Here is a 20,672-nt window from a genome sequence, read left to right as displayed (position 1 = left end):
ACTAAAGTAATGAAGTTGGGTACTTTGTCCACCTCTGCCATTAACCTTCAACTGAGGTTTCAACCTTTAGCTCTGTGTTGGGATTGTGTTCCACCAAACAAGCCAAATTGAATAACATTGTCTGTGAAATGTGCAAATGAAAATAAAAATGTTTTCCATACAAAACCATGGCTGCAGCTACAAAAATTCATAAATGTTAGTGATTTTTTTTTTCCAGGAAGCCATTTATTCCAACACATCTCCTTGAATTGCCATGTCAATAAATGACCTTTCGAATAGTACAGTAATCACACCAACCCTCCAGTTCTGGTAAGATTTACAAAAAAACCTATTAGTCACTTTTCCATCCTCAGTCAGGCTCTGAACTTTTTTGAATGGCGTTCTTGGCCCCTCGCCGAGTGAGAGGGCGGTTGAAAGATGCCGCTGTAGATTGTGGAGGTGGAGAGCTGATTGAAGAGAATGAAGGGATGAGAGAGAAGAGGGGTGAGGATTGACATGGGGGAGGTCACTCGTTCTCCTAGCAGGGGTCAGCCACAGGTAAGAGGGCATTGTGACTGACCCGAATAAAGCAGAGCTGGTTCCCACGACTGCTGACTCCATGGCTGGTCACCCAGAATGAACACACCTGACCTGATAATTGGAAGGGAAATCTTTATCTTCAGGGAACAAAAAAGTCAATCTCTGGGCAAGTTAACCTCAGCAAGCAAGAGAATCAGTTCTCCTTTCTGAGGATAAGGTCAGATTTGATGGTGTGAATTTCTGCAGCAGAAAGCAACATTCATAGTACATACTGTACACACATCGACATAAAGTATGTTCTATCTCCAATTCATGTGTGCAGTGTGGGCTCGGATGAAAATTCAGTCAGAAAGCTTGTTTGCATTTTATCTGAAACCAAAGACGCATTTCTCGCATCTTATTATTAAGAAGCTAGCATTTTAAAATTACTTTGAAAGAAATACTTTCCAGAAGGAAAGAGATATCACAATTTGTTTATTTTAGTAAACCAGAATTACTAATTGTCTGCCCTGCATGCATCATAATTATCTTCTTCAAAAATTGTTTGGTCCTACGCAGGGTTTTGACCGCGAGTTGGCCTAGTGGTTAGCGTGTCCGCCTCTTGACCGGGAGGTCGCAAGTTCTACTCATGGTCAGATCATACCAAAGACCATCATAAAAATGGTACCTACTACCATCTGGCAAGGCATGCTGCAATACAGATGTGAGTGGGGAAGTCAAACTCTCACAGTTATCAGAGGACTAGCCCCCCACTGTAAGCCTAGCTATCGAAATGGAGATTGGTGCCTCACCCATACGCCTTAAGGAGTTGGTTTGTACTGGGACAGGAGACTGCCTGGGAAGACCAAATTCTGGCATGAGAGGGACTTTGACTTGACTCAGGGTTCTGGTGGTAACACTGAGAACAGGGAGGTTCAGATACCTTGCAACTTAGTCTACCTTCTCTTTTAGGACCAGCAGGCACTCCCAGAAGAAATGAGACAGAGTCCCACCAAGGTTGGACTCTGTCTCATTTCTTCTGGGAGTGCCTGCTGGTCCTAAAAGAGAACAATCATGATCACCTGTCTGTCAGTCCAGAGGTATGCCAAACCCCTCCTATGCCATATTTTTTGATTCAGCAATCACAGTAACCACAGTCCTTTTCACTTATTAGTACCAGTCTGCAGGTCCCAAATGTGAACCAAAAAGACTCTTTCCTCTGTTTGCCTGTCTCTTTCACAGTTGGTGTCCACCGCAGGGTTCTCAGTTGCTGCCATGACAGTCACCAACAAGCTAGGGTTAACAGTCAATGCATGACTGGTACAGTAGTCCAGTGAAATCTGGCCAATCATGTTCAGATCATGCCATTGATCCCGATTCCTCCACTCCAGGTTTCCCAGCCATCAGAATTCTCCATCATGAATTATATCTTGGGCGGCATGGTGGTGTAGTGGTTAGCACTGTCGCCTCACAGCAAGAAGGTCCTGGGGTCAAGCCTAGCGGCCGATGAGGGCCTTTCTGTGTGGAGTTTGCATGTTCTCCCCATTTCTGTGTGGGTTTCCTCCAGGTGCTCCGGTTTCCCCCACAGTCTATAGACATGCAGGTTAGGCTAATTGGTGGCTCTACATTGAATGGTTGTTTGTCTCTATGTGTTAGCCCTGGCGACTTGTCCAGGGTGTGCCCCGCCTCTCGCCCATAGTCAGATAGGATAGGCTCCAGCTTGCCTGCAACCCTGTACAGGATAAGTGGCTACAGATAATGGATGGATGGATGGATGGATGGATGGATGAATTACATTACATTAGATTAACGGCATTTAGCAGGCGGTCTTATCCAGAGCAATGTACAATATATCCAGTGCAGCGTGGGAAGCAGTTGGGGGTTAGATGCCTTGCTCAAGGCCACTTTAGCCATTCCTGCTGGTTCAAAGAATCGAACTGGTAACCTTTTGGTCCCATCAAACTCTCCAAACAGAAATGGAATCTGTAGGTGAACCCTACTTACTTACTTCAAGAATATGGTGACTTGCTGTGCACTTACAACTTCAGAGTTTTTCTTTCCACAACTAATTTGCATTGAAAAACCATCTTGTCCACTAGGATGAACTCCATCCATGTGGCTGTTAGCTGGGGTTTCATATGTACCCAAACACCATCACCAGATATTAAGAAGTATGGATCCATATAAGTAAATGCAAATCCAACAATATCTGTATCAAGACCCATGACAACACACATCTGTTGGTACTTGATGGGCACTGGACCATACTACAACTAGGAACCTTGCACATGTTTGGTCCAAATTGTCACATGTGGCACATGTCTCACCTGTTCTTTTGTCTGAGTCTGACTGTGTTATGTGGTCTACATGGTCACTTCCCCCAAGACTTGAGTCAAGTGATAAGGTTTTGGTGAACCTATTCAGGCCAGGTAAGAGAGATCTTTATTTGTCCTGTATGCATTGAATTGTTTCCTCTTAAATGAACTCCAACTACTAGCTTGCTGGGGTTTTGTGAGGACGCATACCATCGACCTGTATGAAGAAGTACAGTTCCAGAGTCAACACCATGCATGGATGAGAATTCAGTGGAACTCAACTATATCCATATCAAGGCCCATGAAACCAAGGTTCCCTGCAGCTTTACCCTGACACTGATGGGCATTACACCATACTGTAACTATGGACCTTGCCCTGAATGGTCACATACAGTATAGCGTCTTTATTCTGAACCCTATCATGTTGAGAAACTCGCTGGTTTCAGGACTTGCTTGCAAACTCTACCCTCAAGGTTTGCGTCCAGGGGTGAGTTTTCAATAACTCTATTCCAGCCAAGATAAAAAAAAGGTATTTACTTGTACTGCATGCATTGTAGCTTTTGTCTCACCAAGCTTGTACAGGTGTGATTAGCAAGTATATCGTAAAGGGAGGGAAGGTTGAACAGGTTCTCGAGTAGACCATATTACTGTATGTCCTCTTCCATTCAAGGGAACAACCTTTGTTGCCAAGTGGACTTTATTCAAGTCAGTATGCATCTCTCTGACTGACAGAGACTGTAATGTCAATAATCTCTTAATTTCCCTGAGGGAACCCACCCAAAGGGATCAATAAAGTTTTATCTAATCTAAAATCTAATCTAATCTAATCTAATCTAATCTCAGAGAGAAGGGTGAATTTTTGCTCTCTTGGACTCATGATCTTTCTATACAGTAAGCTATAGAACAGAAGGACTATCAAAATAAGCCAGATAGTTAAATCCCTCCTGTCGCAGAACCTGGTCTTCCCAGGCAGTCTCCCATCCCAGTACTAACCAGGCCCTTAAGGTGCATTGGTCAGCGTCAATCTCCACTTCTATAGCCCTCAGCCTCTCACCTTTACAGCTAGGGTTACAGTGGGGGAAGAGTCCTCTGGTTGTTTGACTCCCCATTCACATCTGCATTGCCACGTGCTTTGCCATATGGTAGTAGGTACCATTTTTATGATGGTCTTTGGTATGACCCGACCGTGAGTAGAACTCGTGATTTCCCTATCAAGAGGCAGAGACATTAACCACTAGGTCAGCTCGCGGTAAACCAGATAGTACGTATGTGCTAATTGAAAGGGAGAGTAAAAGATAATATCTGGAAAGACAGTCCTGTGTGATAAGTTCAGAAAATACAAATGTGCAATGAAGTGTTGATGCAAATATTGCTGCTGGTTGGGGGTGGCACAGTGGTGTAGTGGTTAGCACTGTCACCTCACAGCAAGAAGGTTCTGGGTTCAAACCCAGTGGCCTATGAGAGCCTTTCTGTGTGGAGTTTGCATGTTGTCTGCATGGGTTTCCTCCCACAGTCCAAAGATATGCAGGTTAGGTTAACTGGTGGCTCTAAATTGACTGTGAGTGTGAATGGTTGTTTGTGTCTCTGTGTGTGTCAGCCCTGCGATGAGCTGGTGACTTGTCCAGGGTGTACCCTGCCTCTCACCCATGGTCAGCTGGGATAGGTTCCAGCTTGCCCCCTGTGACCCCGCACGGGATCAGCGGTTACAGATAAAACAAGCAAACTGCTGGTTGGTTGGGATTTTGCTTCAACATATTCAATTTAGTATTAATGAGTGTTGGAGATGAAGGACATTGGTAACTAAATGAGAATTGTGTGAAGTGTATTAAGTACAAGTCTGTTATATGCTATATGGTTTTGCCCAATGGCAATCTAGCATGTTTGTTGATGTGTGTGTGTGTGCGATGTTGATATCAGAAGTTGCCCACTTGTGGAAGGACACTTGTGCGTGTGGCTTTTGTGGCGGGGGGTGCAGGGTTAAGGGACTAGCAGCGAGTGAAAATAGAAAATGGAAAATTCCTGGGTGAAGTGCAGCGGTTTGTGATCAGGTGTGAACTGCGGCAAGATCAGAACGAGGGCGAGAGGAAGGGTGGAGCTGACGGCTAGACAGCTGCTCAAATCCACTCCAAACAGAGCAGACAAAAAGTCACGACAGCACACAATGGCCTCGTGAAGGGTTTTCATACATGTAAGACGTTATCTGACATGTTGAGTCCTCAACGATAAGCTCAGAACTCCTTTTTTTCCCCTCCAACAAATTATTATGTAATTTTCATACTGAAAACATTATTGGTAAACGTTCCAGTCAATTCTCAGGCTGTGTTTTAACGTTAGGTTTTATTTTTGTTGTGCTTTCTGGGTGGGGCATGGCAGAGTGTCTCTGAGCTCAGACTCTGTGGAGGTGTTAATGTGTGAGAAATGCAGAGAGATGTTTCATGGGCTAATTTTATCGGAGGGAAATTCCAGCTATTGGCCAGCTAGAGCAGTTTGCTGTTGGACAAGATGTGCAAATAGTACTGGAAAAAAAAATCTAGTTTTGGACCACAACAGCCGGACCTGTTCAAATGATCAAAAATATTCATATAGAAGCATTTATTTAGAGAGAACGAAACAGAAAAGGAATAAAACTAGTCCTAGAGTGACACGACTCATATTCAAATTACACACACTACGTACGGTAAATGAGCTCAACTTCATTCGTTAGCTGCTTCCAAACTGTAACGAATGCATATGAGTTAATGATAATATTGTGCATGTTAAATAGGAATAAAATATGATGGAATGTGGTGTTAGATCAGTGACAGGGTGGTGATATGATATCTCGGACTGATATAAAACACTGACACTGGAAACTCCTTCCATAAAGAAATGTTAAAGAAATGTCTGCTTACAGAAAAGTTCACAATATCAAGGCTGCTGTTATAGGAAATTAATCAACAATTTCTCATCAAGAATTCAAGTGCTCTATGGTATAAAGTTTGCACAGGCCCCAGGATGGGCAAACTGATCTGATGATACATACAGCATTATATTTGTCCGAAGTGATAATGACTTCAGTTGTGATTACATCTCAATCACGCAAAAGAGTATAAAGTCTCGATTATCACACAGACATTCTCGAAACACTTCATCCCAGACCCTCGACCCAGATTCAGTCTGCAGCCTGTCATCCAGCAACAGTAAAAACAGCCAGAACCGGGGGAAGGGACAGGTCTCAGCTAGCGTGTCCACAATCACTGAAACATCTGTGTTATTTTTAAGGAGTAAAATGTCAGCGCGCGGCGAATAGTCTCGAGCAACTTGTGTGTTTTCATGTGTGTGTGTGCGTGTGTGGGGCTGGACATGAGAGGTCGGGTCAAAGCCGTAATGAGCGTCTAACGCAGCCCAGATCAAACCCCACATTGAGGACACTGCTGACTTGGAAACAATATGACTCATGACTTCAAATCATGTTGATTTAAAGTAAATACATTTTTTAAAAATCATAATTTTTCCACGTATGAAAAAAGGGCCGGTGTTGAAAACAGGGCATCGAACGTGGCTGAAAAAGAAAGAAGCATCTTAAAAATGTGACCTCGAAATCGCAGCTTTTGGAAAAATAGTCATTTATTAAAGATTGGTTCTGCTCCAGGACAGGAGTGAGCGATGTGTCCCAGTGGAGACGTAAGTCCGTTCTATTAGACAGCTCAGAGATTTCATGGCCTCAATGAAGATTCATGGGCTCATCAGATGCCTTTGCATACACTTGATTTGATCACACGCACTTCACATTTAGACTCTCAGTAATATCCTGCTTCAACCAGTGGTCACTTTGGATAAAAATGTCAGCGAAATGAGCAGATTTAATGGATTGTATAGTTATTTGATTTTAATTTGCAAGATATTATTGGAACCATATATTGACATACTGTAAAAAAGGGTACAGTACAGTAATTACCTTATCAACTGTACATTTACAGCATTTTCCTTTCAACCAGTAAATTACTGTAAGTTCTGTAGTATATTTTATGGTGTATATGAGCTTAAATGTCACCTTCAGCTGTCCAGTGTTTAATTTAACATAATTTCAGGTCATGTGTTGAGCTGATTTCATATTAAAGTACATCAAGAAGAGAACGCTTATTAGTTGCACACTGTATCTATACAATATTTATATTGTATTAAATTATCACAATTTACACACCTGGAGCTTTTAATTTTACATTATGAACATAAAATCAACACTCCATTTACGTGCATATCAGTTGCTGACATCAATTTGCAATGTGTGAATAATAAATTCATATATACAGTATATCTTAGGTTCTTAGGTTACACCAGTGCATTGGTAGTTACATCAAGAAAGCATTCTTCAGGTGCTTAGAACCCAAAAACCCAAAATTTTTCATGATGAAATAGCTCAAGGTTGAACTTCTTTGGAAAGCTAGAACCATTAACCACCCAAACAACTCTTGGAGAATTATTTTTGCAATGTAGTGTAGCATGAATGAATGCAATTCTTTATTAAATTAAATATAGGAACATTTGCAAACCTGTGTTAAGGAGTGGTGAAACTGAATGCCTATAAAAATTGGCTTTAAAAGAGTTACTTTATTATAACTTAATAGGAAACATGGACAACTAGAAGCGCACACGATAGAGTGCATACCTCCACCAAGCCACATGTTATCAACCTCACAATCATAGCACTTGAACCTAGGATAATACTAAAGCTGTACACCAAATTTCATCAAAATCCATTCACTAGTTTTTGAGTTACATTGAGAACAGGCAAAAAAAATCCTGGATCCACATACATATCTGGACCCTGGATCCATATACATATTCAGATTTGCATCAAAATCTAGTCAATCGTTCCTTGGCCAATGACTCACCTTTCCACCAAATTTCATCCAAATCTGTTCACTACTTTTTTAGTTACACTGAGAACAGGCAAAAAAAAAAAATCCTGGATCTGCATACATATCTGGACCCTGGCTCCACATACATATCTGAATTTGCATCAAAATCACATCAATTGTTCATTGGCCCATGGCTCACCTTTCCTTAAAATTTCATTCAAATCTGTTCACTACTTTTTGAGTTACATTGGGAAATGACAAACAAACAGAGGCAAAAACATAACCTTCTCCAACAAAGTTGGCAGAGGTAATAAACTGGCTTGTGGTACAAGTTCATTTCTGTCAGGTGAATCTCATTGCCACAAACTAGCAAAATATAGACGTGTGAGCCAATAAGAAACAAGAGGACTGTCATGTCTTCCATCATGGAGAAAAAACAAGCATCCTTAAGGGTTCTATGGTTTGTCTATTTGGGGGAATCCTTAAGGATTTTGGATAGAAGCCTACAACTGTGGATTTCCTTCTTTAGGAAGCTAATTATCCAGAGTACTATTGGCAGGAGCTTTCGTTTACCCTCCAAAAACTCTTTGCTTTGCTAATTTCTTAAAGAATCATTTCACCACACTAGGTACCTAACTGTAGCTGTTTTCTGAAACACAAAATTCCCTCCAAGATCAGACCAGGAACATCTCTAATCATGTGATATTTGCTGATATAGTATAGTTTTACTTCCTATTCAAGATGTGTATTAGGCAAGTCGCAATGTTAAATTGTCATAGCTTTGCCATCACATTATCCTGCTTTAGGATGACAGTATCCATTGTGAATCTTCCTTAAAGCACAAGAGTGCTTAACAAATCCCAGAGCACCTGTGTAGTGACCAACTAAAAATGTTCAACCCAAAATTAAGCAAAATAGTACAATCGTAGATTGAGGATACCAAATCAAAGACATCACAGAGTTTGGATTGAGACGTGTCCTCTCTCATTCTCCCTAGCTGTTATTGGGGGGGGGGGGGGGGGGTGGAGGGGTGAAGGACTAGGCCTCATTAGGGATCAAGGGGGTGGGGGAACTAGTTCAAATTTATTGCCTGTGTCAGCTGTGCCAAATTTGGCAAGCTCAAATGGTCAGCTTGCAAATGGCTGGGGTAAAACTAAGGGTCAGCAGCAGACCCATAATAATTAGCCATTTATTCAGTGTAAGTTCTTTATTAGTGTAGAAACCAAATCACACCATTAATGTATTTCAATCTGGATCAATTTGTACTCAGGTATGTTCCGTCAAACATCAGGTCCAATTTGACAACACTGTGCATTAAAGAGGACACCCAGTGAGCTAATCAGGACAAAAATGTAGCATGGCAGAAGAATGAGAATGGTCTCTGAATTTGTTCTTTTTTCCCCACCCTCTCTTTTGCACACATTCTCAAAGTTCATCTTTTTTTCCGCGAACAGTGGACCACCCACTTTTTCGAGGCCTTGTCTCTATTTTTGTGGGGTCAGAAAAGAGTAGCCAGTTGTTCTTTATGCCAGTTGTATTTTACGATGTGGTTTAAGCTGTTAGACCACCAATCGACCTTTTACTTGCTTTACTGGGATGCAGCCACAGATCAGGTAATGGCTAGAACGACCCAAAAAACCCACCAGGACCATGGTAAGGACAAACATTCTGCTAATTCTACTCCTCTATGTTATGATTTCATCACTGATTAAAATATTCCGCCCACTGCTGGGTTGAAAATGTGACATTAAGATCACACTAATGTATGTTTGGAGAGAGTAAAAGATAGCAAAATATTATGACCTCTTGCCTACATATCTGTATCTGAATAGGTTGTACTCAACACTGTGCTAAAATCCAAAGAATCTGGAGATGTCTTTTTAAATTCTTGGAAGAATCTGGATTATGTCTGGAACAAATCCATAGTTTTTTTGGGTTTTTTTGACAATGCCATGATTGGAGAGTCCCCAACATGGATTTCAGCACATATGGGTCATAGTTTGAAATATCCAAGGAAGAGCATCTCTGAATTCTGGGGTATTTTGAAAAGAGAGACAAAAAAAATTAAAAGTTTGACAAAGTTGAACATTAACTAATGTAATTCTGCTCCTGTACATTATCTCATCTCATCTCATTATCTGTAGCTGCTTTATCCTGTTCTACAGGGTCGCAGGCAAGTTGGAGCCTATCCCAGCTGACTACGGGCGAAAGGCGGGGTACACCCTGGACAAGTCGCCAGGTCATCACAGGGCTGACACATACAGTGGTGCTTGAAAGTTTGTGAACCCTTTAGAATTTTCTATATTTCTGCATAAATATGACCTAAAACATCATCAGATTTTCACACAAGTCCTAAAAGTAGATAAACAGAACCCAGTTAAACAAATGAGACAAAAATATTATACTTGGTCATTTATTTATTGAGGAAAATGATCCGATATTACATATCTGTGAGTGGCAAAAGTATGTGAACCTTTGCTTTCAGTATCTGGTGTGACCCCCTTGTGCAGCAATAACTGCAACTAAACGTTTGTGGTAACTGTTGATCAGTCCTGCACACCGGCTTGGAGGAATTTTAGCCCATTCCTCCATACAGAACAGCTTCAACTCTGGGATGTTGGTGGGTTTCCTCATATGAACTGCTCGCTTCAGGTCCTTCCACAACATTTCCATTGGATTAAGGTCAGGACTTTGACTTGGCCATTCCAAAACATTAACTTTATTCTTCTTTAACCATTCTTTGGTAGAATGACTTGTGTGCTTAGGGTCGTTGTCTTGCTGCATGACCCACCTGCTCTTGAGATTCAGTTCATGGACAGATGTCCTGACATTTTCCTTTAGAATTCGCTGGTATAATTCAGAATTCATTGTTCCATCAATGATGGCAAGCCGTCCTGGCCCAGATGCAGCAAAACAGGCCCAAACCATGATACTACCATCACCATGTTTCACAGATGGGATAAGGTTCTTATGCTGGAATGCAGTGTTTTCCTTTCTCCAAACATAACGCTTCTCATTTAAACCAAAAGTTCTATTTTGGTCTCCTCCGTCCACAAAACATTTTTCCAATAGCCTTCTGGCTTGTCCACGTGATCTTTAGCAAACTGCAGATGAGCAGCAATGTTCTTTTTGGAGAGCAGTGGCTTTCTCCTTGCAACTCTGTCATGCACACCATTGTTGTTCAGTGTTCTCCTGGTGGTGGATTCATGAACATGAACATTAGTCAATGTGAGAGAGGCCTTCAGTTGCTTAGAAGTTACCCCGGGGTCCTTTGTGACCTCGCCGACTATTACACGCCTTACTCTTGGAGTGATCTTTGTTGGTCGACCACTCCTAGGGAGGGTAACAATGGACTTGAATTTCCTCCATTTGTACACAATCTGTCTGACTGTGGATTGGTGGAGTCCAAACTCTTTAGAGATGGTTTTGTAACCTTTTCCAGCCTGATGAGCATCAACAATGCTTTTTCTGAGGTCCTCAGAAATTTCCTTTGTTCATGCCATGATACACTTCCACAAACATGTGTTGTGAAGATCAGACTTTGATAGATCCCTGTTCTTTAAATAAAACAGGGTGCCCACTCACACCTGATTGTCATCCCATTGATTGAAAACACCTGACTCTAATTTCACCTTCAAATTAACTGCTAATCCTAGAGGTTCACATACTTTTGCCACTCACAGATATGTAATATCGGATCATTTTCCTCAATAAATAAATGACCAAGTATAATATTTTTGTCTCATTTGTTTAACTGGGTTCTGTTTATCTACTTTTAGGACTTGTGTGAAAATCTGATGATGTTTTAGGTCATATTTATGCAGAAATATAGAAAATTCTAAAGGGTTCACAAACTTTCAAGCACCACTGTAGACACAGACAACCATTCACACTCATGGTCAATTTAGAGTCACCAGTTAACCTAACCTGCATGTCTTCGGACTGTGGGGGAAACCGGAGCACACCCACGCGGACATGGGGAGAACATGCAAACTCCACACAGAAAGGCCCTTGCCGGCCACGGGGCTCGAACCTGGACCTTCTTGCTGTGAGGCAACAGCGCTAACCACTACCCCACCGTGCCGCCCTCCCTGTACATTATATTTTCATCATTGATTAAAATTTTCAGTCCATTTCTGGTTTGAAAGTCTGACATCTCTGCAAGATTTCACTAATGTCTGTTAGCACAGAGTACAACATAGCAACATATAAGCAAAAGGTTGTATTAAGGTTGTATTGTGTTGAGAGAGAAAATGAGAAGAATGCAGGTGGACATGCCCATGATCTCCTAGATCACTGACTACCTGTCGGGCAGAGCCCAGGTTGTGCTGGTTGACACCTACAGATATCTTGGTGTCCATCTTGACAGCAAGCTGCACTGGAAGGTCAACTCAGAGGCTGTATACAGGAAAGGGATGAGCAGACTCTAGTTTCCGAGGAAGCTCAGGGCCTTTAATGTTTGCAGCAAGATGTTAGAGATCTTTTAGCAGACTGTGGTAGCAAGTGTGGTCTTCTTTGGAGCAGGAGATAGGGAGGTGGCATCAGCAGGAGATGCAAAAAAATAAACACATTCAACAAACTGATCCTGTCCTATTTATGGTGGGTTCCTCCATGAACTTCATCGAAGCGAGTGAGACAAGTTAGTTTGACAATGAACTAGCTTGGCAAACTCCAACTTTGACTCCAACTTCTTTACTTGTTCAATCAATAAATGTAGTATTTCAGAGATCTTTATCCATGGGTCATGATAATAATTTCTGGTAGGTTTGGCAAACATCATGTAGTGTTTTCAGATTGGCATATGTGTCCAATATACCTCAGATGTTGTGCATGAATGAACTTCCGCTGGGGGTTCGTTTTCACAATGTTCTGTACGTCATTATTGGAGTGCACGAATTGGTATTCTCCCTCTTCCAAATTATGTCTTCTCCATCCACCTTTCACCATACTTCTCAAACATTGAAACCAACACACTTCCATCTTCCTGATCTGTCCTTCTTTTGGAAGCCAAGCTTGTACTCCATATACCAAGCGAGATCCAACACACACTTCGAATATCTTTCTTCTTAGTGACATGTTTGACCTTCTTGTCAGCACGAATAAAAAAGGTTGGCTTGGTCTTGGGCTGTTCTCTGGATGGTCTTGGTGGAAAACAGGATACTCATTAAACTGGGTGGCACAGTGGTGTAGTGGTTAGCACTATCACCTCACAGCAAGAAGGTTCTGGGTTTGAGGCCAGTGGTCGACAAGGGCCTTTCTGTGTGGAGTTTGTGTGTTCTCCCCATGTCTGCGCGGGTTTCCTCCAGGTGTTCTGGTTTCCCCCACAGTCCAAAGACATGCAGGTTAGGCTAATTGGCCACAGGTTTCCCAAGCCCAGAAACAGAAGGGTTGCTGCAGTAAGGTTATTCAGCATAAAACTATGCTCCAAGTAATATGACATGTGGATCAGTATGGTCCACATGGACCCTGACCTGGCAATAATGCTGGACAAGAAGGAATAAGGTGAAGGACACTCATTAAACTCACAGCCATTCTGGAAACTAAACAACATCCCCAGTCTTACGATAAGCTCATTGGACAAGAGTTGAACTTGAATTGTAGCTCGCATTAAATTTAAGACATTTGGTGCTAGCTTACCAGGCTCTCAAGGGGTTAGGGCCAGCATACCTCTAGAGTCTGTTCTACCCCTACACACCAGCCAGATCTCTACGATCTGCTACAACTGGTCACCTGGCCCCTCTTCCTCTCCGTTCCTGCCCAGCCCACTCAAGACTACTGTCTGTCCTGGTTCCCCATTGGTGGAATGACCTTCCCATTGAAGTCAGAACTGCCGACTCCCTGACCACCTTCAAGTGCAGACTGAAGACTCACCTTTTCAGGCTGCACCTCTCCCCTTCTTCCTTGCCCACTGTGTAACTGCGTTTTGGTCTAGACCAACCCAGGCTGTATATGGTCTAGCCTGGGGTTAGCTGTTTTGACTTCTATTTAGCTGTACCTTATATGGTTGGTTTGTTTCCTTGGCTGTTTGAGTATTGGTACTTCAACAGAATATTACACTAGGTTTTGCTGTCATTTGTTCAGTCAGCTCTAAAACGTTCTTGTCTAGAAGTTCAGCACTTCATGTACCTGACTTTTGCACTCACTGTACGTCGCTCTGGATAACAGCGTCTGCTAAATGGCATGTAATGTAATGTGATGAATAGTTGGCCTACCAACATCCATTATTCATATCTAGATGCTCTAGTACTTTACTTCTATTCATTTTTCTGTTTTCATGCTGTTTACAATGTTTACACTGTTGACAATGTTTGCACTGCACTGCCACTTTAATTCCACTCAAGTCCACTGCTTGTATATACAGGGTTTACACATCATTGCACTTTTACGCTGTATTAATTTCTTTTTTTTAACATTTATTCCCATTTAGTAGCATACTCTTAACGCTCTTTCCATCTTAGACATGGCTGCTAACTTTGCTAACTAGCATGAACGATGCAATCCAATCTGCAAAATACGCACCATTGTACATTGTGATTAAAGTGTGGATATTTAGGTTCATCATGGTACAGCAGGTTATATTTTACAGCTGGCATGTTTATCATCAGAGAGTGGATACAGCTGATGTTTCAAATGTTCCAACATGTCCTCACATGTCTACATGTTGAAGCTCAAACACATAACCATGTCTGCATGTTGCATGTCATCTTTTTTGGAACATCTCTGAGCTTTAAAGTGTAAAGAGAGAGATGCTCAGTGGGTGTATTCTGGGCAAGTAGGGCTCTAGGACCACAGCTAATCTGCTGTTGTTGCTAGGTGCTTGTTGGGTTATTTCCATCGTGGAGTTAACACCAGCAAAACTAGCCAAGACGCAAATAAATAAGATCGGGTTGCAGGGTTTTAGATCTCTCCGCCACTTTGTAAATGAAATGAGTGCTGGGGGTGGAGGAAGGGTTAGATGAATAGAACCCATCACCTCTCTCTTTTACTCAGCCACTTCCAAAAGCACACGGCTGCCACCCTTGGCATCCTGCTGGGTCTGACAGGAATCCAGAAGTAGTGTTAAAGCTCTCTGTCCTTTACACATGCTCAGCTGTGGGACACCAGCCAGGGTCACATGTCTCATTCTGTCCTCTCTGTGTTGGTTTAGGAGGGCGTGGCTGCTTTCAAGCGCAGGTACTTATCGCATAAGTACGGACCAGGAACCACCATGATGAACCGTGAGGACTGGTTCAGACTGAGGTTCTCCCAGGATTGGGCTGGAGATGATTTGAATTAAAATTTCACATTTGTTGTCGTAACAGTAAACTGTTTGTCTGTGCTTCAGATATGAGGTTTGATACTGTAGACTTTACCATAAATCACACAACAGGAATTTGAGGGGTTTTTGTAACCCGCAGAGTTTTCTCACGTGGTTTTAACACGTCTGATGGTTCACGCTCATGACACATCAGTCTGGGTTGTTTATCAAGCACTGACGTGTCCTCCTAAAACATATACAAACTGATAGGTGGAGAACATGCCAATGGCCATCACACACCAATGACGTGCTAACAACCGTGCAAAGAGGAAATCAGCTAAAATGCTTTGATTAACTGAGTTTCGTTTCAAACCAGATGAATGAATTAACATCTTGACCTTAATTATACCTACAGTATATATTGGCCATTTATGTACGAACATAAATGCCATTAATTTTCTTCATGCAATCTCTAAAATCACAAATGCAACCATTCAAGTTTGGTCCAAATTAAAAAAAAAAAACAGAATCAAACAGGGATGGAAAATCCTTTAAAGCTGTACTGTCTTTCAGATTTTTCAAGTGTAGATCATAAAAAGAATTATCCCGACACCTAATTATTATTCTTTAGTGGACCGAAAGCTACTGAATTCGAATCACAGACTTCCAATTTTATTAGTTGTTTTTTAAAAAATAGAACAATTAATGAATTTATCTCCACATGGCCCTAAATTCTCCGCTACTTTTTCCTGCTTCACCATGACCCAATTCAAGATACTATGTCATGCATCACATCACGTGGTGGGCTTTCCCCGTTCACGCAAGGCATTGTGGGATACAAATTTGAAACAGGAGGGAAAAATGAAGGACGTGAGTGTGCGAATGAAACGTGAAAGAGCGACTACAGTAATGGAAAGAAAGCGAGAAGAAAAGACGTTATGTTATATACGAAGGAAAGGAAATGCTGGACCAAACTAATAAATATCGGTGCTCAGCGAGCACCTCGGTGTGATCAGCTGTTCGTTTAGTGACAGAATGATGGAACTGTCAGTACACGCTCAAAGGTAAACCTGTGCATTCGCACGCACACACGGACTTCCTCTGTCTGCACAAAGCGAGTGATTTCATGCACATTATTTGCTTTAATCCCCTCAAATTAAATAACTTCCCAGCCACAGAATGGCCTGATATTTTGTGAGATATTACAGAAATAAACATATATCACAATCACCACATTTCAGAGCGAACTAAATTTCACCAATTTTATGAAATCGAAAGGCCGTCTCGCTTTAAAGGGCCAAGTGGCATTCGTATTTCCATACACTTTAGCAAGATAGCACTAATTGCTCTGAGGCATCTACTAAGTATGCATCAGAAAGTGAGCATCCTGTTAGCCATGTAGCGTGAGGCCTTGATGTTGATTCCAGCATAAACTAACAAAAGCCAGCTGGATGCCAATAATTAAAAGGCCTCATTGTTTCCTTATTAGGGGCTGCCACGTTAGCAAAAGGTGTGAGCCGTGAGCCCTGAGAAACATCATCTGCCCCGGGTCTTCCCGAAGGAAAAAGCCTTCAAAAGCTTTAAATACAGTGGATGACCATGATGACCTGAATGCATCACAGCTGATTTGAAACGATGGACTTTAATCATCTATTAGATCAGATGGAAAATTAGAGAAAAGGCCGAAACGGACAGTTTCTGGTCACGTCAGAGGCCATGTTTTTATCTGTGGGCTGTTTTACTTCTTGCATAAATAAACCGTACTGTTTCACTTAAGACTAATATCCTCTTTTGAGATATTTCTTAATCTGACAGAACATAGCGATGTTGTTTGTACTTTTGTAGTCTTGATTATGACTCATTTAACTTATTTGATTCTTCAACTCTTATTTGATTCTTTGAATCACACTAAGCAAGTTGTGATTGATTTACCACTCAGACTCAGTGCCAGTTAACCATGGCAATATATATATATATATATATATATATATATATATATATATATATATATATATATATATATATATATACATACAGACATGAGTGTTTTACTGGGAAATACGCCACTCATATTTTTTATCCAAGCACCATCCGGGACATGGAGAACCAAAACCTTGACATAAATCTCTATATGTCACTCACAAGGAAATTGCTGATAAATTTGGGTACTTTTTGTTTGTCAGTGTGTTGATTATAATAAAAAGAAACTCACACGTTGGCTTGAAGATATGAAGTTTATCTTCTTGTGTTGAAAAACTCACGTTTTTCATATGAAATACTTTTTTTTCGTGATCTATCAGATATATTCCATTCAGCTAGCATGATACTGAACGAGTCGAAGACGAGTAGCTGAATGGAATATATCTGATAGACCATGAAAAAAAAGCCAGCCAATATTATTATTATTATTATTATTATTATTATTATTATTATTATACATACACATTCCTTTTGGGTGTTCAACACGTCTTTCTCTTTCAAGATTCTCTCAAAATCTTCCGTATTTAACGAAGCAAACCTGGCGGCCATGTTTGTTTACAAATTGTTCCAGTCGCTCACCTGCTAGCGTAGAAGTTTTACGTCTCCAATGTGTGACGTCATGTTGTCTTGACAACCGTGCAATATTGTAAACCATATTCAACGCTCATTCTTCTTTGGGTAGGGTGACGTAATACACGTAGGATAAGCGATATGCTAACAATATTGCATGCTAGCGAACCAAATGAAAGAAACCTGCTAGAAGGGAATAGAACACATGTTTTTATTCCATCGAAAAAGTGCCCTGTATGTACAGTATAATTCCTGATATTTCACACCGATGACGTCACTCCCAGTGTTTTCCCGCTGACTAGATGCGCGTTGTCAAAATGGTGAACCGGGTCAGCATTAAAATTCTTCTGATTAACTTGTGTATTTCATTTTTTGTGGATGTGTCCATATAATATAAAGAAGACATGATCAGAACCAGTACAGATATAGTATAAATTTGTGTTGGAAAAAAAAAAGGTCGCAGAAACACAAAGAAGCACTTCACTTCTGCAAGCAAGTCATACAGTTCATTTGCACGGACTTTATCAAGCTTAACATTAACTCTGTGAATTCGCAAACAATGTAGCATGGCAATCCCATTGCATTATGAAAATGGGACAAACAAACAAACAAACAAACAAACAAAAACTAGCACTCACACCAGACTTTTTACTAGCTACGGTAGATAACGTTAGCACTGCTTTCCCTCCAGAATCACACTCAACCAAAAAAGAAAAACTGAGCAAAGATTCAGTTCTGTGGACCCAAGAACCACATCCCGGGGGTCGGCCGCTTTTTAAAAAACGGCATCACTGATGTCTCCATTAACTAGTACTGAAGTTATCGTTATTACTGAGGTTTATTAATATACTTATAGCCTAAATCACTTACAATTGTTATAAATGCCATTATGGATCTGTAATTTGATAAAACCTGATCAAAGTCGTCTAAAGTTTTTTGTTTGTTTGTTTGCTTGTTTGTTTGTTTTCTTAATGTCCACCTGCGGGCGGCACGGTGGCGTAGTGGTTAGCGCTGTCGCCTCACAGCAAGAAGGTCCGGGTTCGAGCCCCATGGCCGGCGAGGGCCTTTCTGGGTGGAGTTTGCATGTTCTCCCCATGTCCGCGTGGGTTTCCTCCGGGTGCTCCGGTTTCCCCCACAGTCCAAAGACATGCAGGTTAGGTTAACTGGTGACTCTAAATTGAGCGTAGGTGTGAATGTGAGTGTGAATGGTTGTCTGTGTCTATGTGTCAGCCCTGTGATGACCTGGCGACTTGTCCAGGGTGTACCCCGCCTTTCGCCCGTAGTCAGCTGGGATAGGCTCCAGCTTGCCTGCGACCCTGTAGAACAGGATAAAGCGGCTAGAGATAATGAGATGAGATGAGATGTCCACCTGCATGTTGGGATCGAGCCTATAGGTTTTATAGTCGTGTGTATCATGTTATGGCATTGTAAGTTCATCATGTAATGTTTATGAGGAAAAAATAAAACACCAACAACAAATCTGCATTTTGGTCCAATGTCCTGTATATGAGGAATTATACAGAGGAACGTGTATAGAGGAAAGCTTTAAAGCGAGACGGCCTTTCGATTTCATAAAATCGGTGAAATTTAGTTCCGTCTGAAATGTGGTGATTGTGATATATGTTTATTTCTGTAATCTCTCACAAAATATCAGGCCATTCTGTGGCTGGGAAGTTATTTAATTTGAGGGGATTAAAGCAAATAATGTGCATGAAATCGCTCGCTTCGCGCAGTCAAGCAGACAGAGGAAGTCCGTGTGCGCATGCGCAGGTTTACCTTCTTCTTCTTCTTTTGGGTTTTACGGCAGCTGGCATCCACAGTGTTGCATTACTGCCATCTACAGGTTTCCCTTTAAGCGTGCATTGACAGTTCCATCATTCTGTCACTAAACGAACAGCTGATCACACCGAGGTGCTCGCTGACCGCCGATATTTATTTGTTTGGTCCTGTGTTTCCTTTCCTTCGTATATAACTTAACATCTTTTCTTCTCGCTTTCTTTCCATTACTGTAGTCGGTCTTTCACGTTTCATTCGCACACTCACGTCCTCCATTTTTCTCTCCTGTTTCAAATTTGTATCCCACAATGCCTTGCGTGAACGGGGAAAGCCCACCATGTGATGTGATGCATGATGTAGTATCTTGATTTGGGTCATGGTGAAGCAGGAAAAAATAGCAGAGAATTTAGGGCCACGTGGAGATAAATTCATTAATTGTTCTGTTTTTAAAAAACAACTAATAAAATTGGAAGTCTGTGATTCGAATTCAGTAGCTTTCAGTCACTAAACAAAAATAATTAGGTGTTGGGACAATTCTTTTTATGATCTACACTTGAAAAATCTGAAAGGCCGTACAGCTTTAACGTGAAAACATTAAAGAATACCTTTGAATACAGTGAACCTGGATAGGTGTGAAGGTTATGAATACAGAAAGGTCAACATTCTTAAATCAGTTCATGATGATGATGATGATGATATGTGCTTTAATATGTTTTAATAGATTTTTATTTGGGGCGGCACGGTGGTATAGTGGTTAGTGCTGTCGCCTCACAGCAAGAAGGTCCGGGTTCGAGCCCCGTAGCCGGCGAGGGCCTTTCTGTGCGGAGTTTGCATGGTGTCCGCGTGGGTTTCCTCCGGGTGCTCCGGTTTCCCCCACAGTCCAAAGACATGCAGGTTAGGTTAACTGGTGACTCTAAATTGACCGTAGGTGTGAATGTGAGTGTGAATGGTTGTCTGTGTCTATGTGTCAGCCCTGTGATGACCTGGCGACTTGTCCAGGGTGTACCCCGCCTTTCGCCCGTAGTCAGCTGGGATAGGCTCCAGCTTGCCTGCGACCCTGTAGAACAGGATAAAGCGGCTAGAGATGATGAGATGAGATGAGATGAGACATTATTTCTGAAAGCATATTTGCTCTCCAGCATTTCTTTGCATGTGCACAGCAGTGTTAGACATTTTGCACACTAAAGGCTTCCCAGTCTGGGGGTAAGAACAGAAGGAGAACCCTGACCCCTGATTTGGATGCAGTGTAACTTACAACTTGGGGTTGGTGTGTGTGTGTGTGAAGGGGCGTGGTTTTAAACACCATTGGTCTGTGGTCACTTCAGTCTGGAGACCTGTGTGCATGTCTGTCATTCGGGTGCAGTGAGAGAACCGGAGCACGAGCCTGCACAGCACCGGCACTATGAGCGCGTGCCTCAGACACGGTTAACTAACCGACACACACACACACAAACA

Source organism: Neoarius graeffei, chromosome 10 (genome assembly GCF_027579695.1).
Source record: "Neoarius graeffei isolate fNeoGra1 chromosome 10, fNeoGra1.pri, whole genome shotgun sequence".
Taxonomy (NCBI): domain Eukaryota; kingdom Metazoa; phylum Chordata; class Actinopteri; order Siluriformes; family Ariidae; genus Neoarius; species Neoarius graeffei.
Note: the sequence above shows the minus strand (reverse complement) of the source record.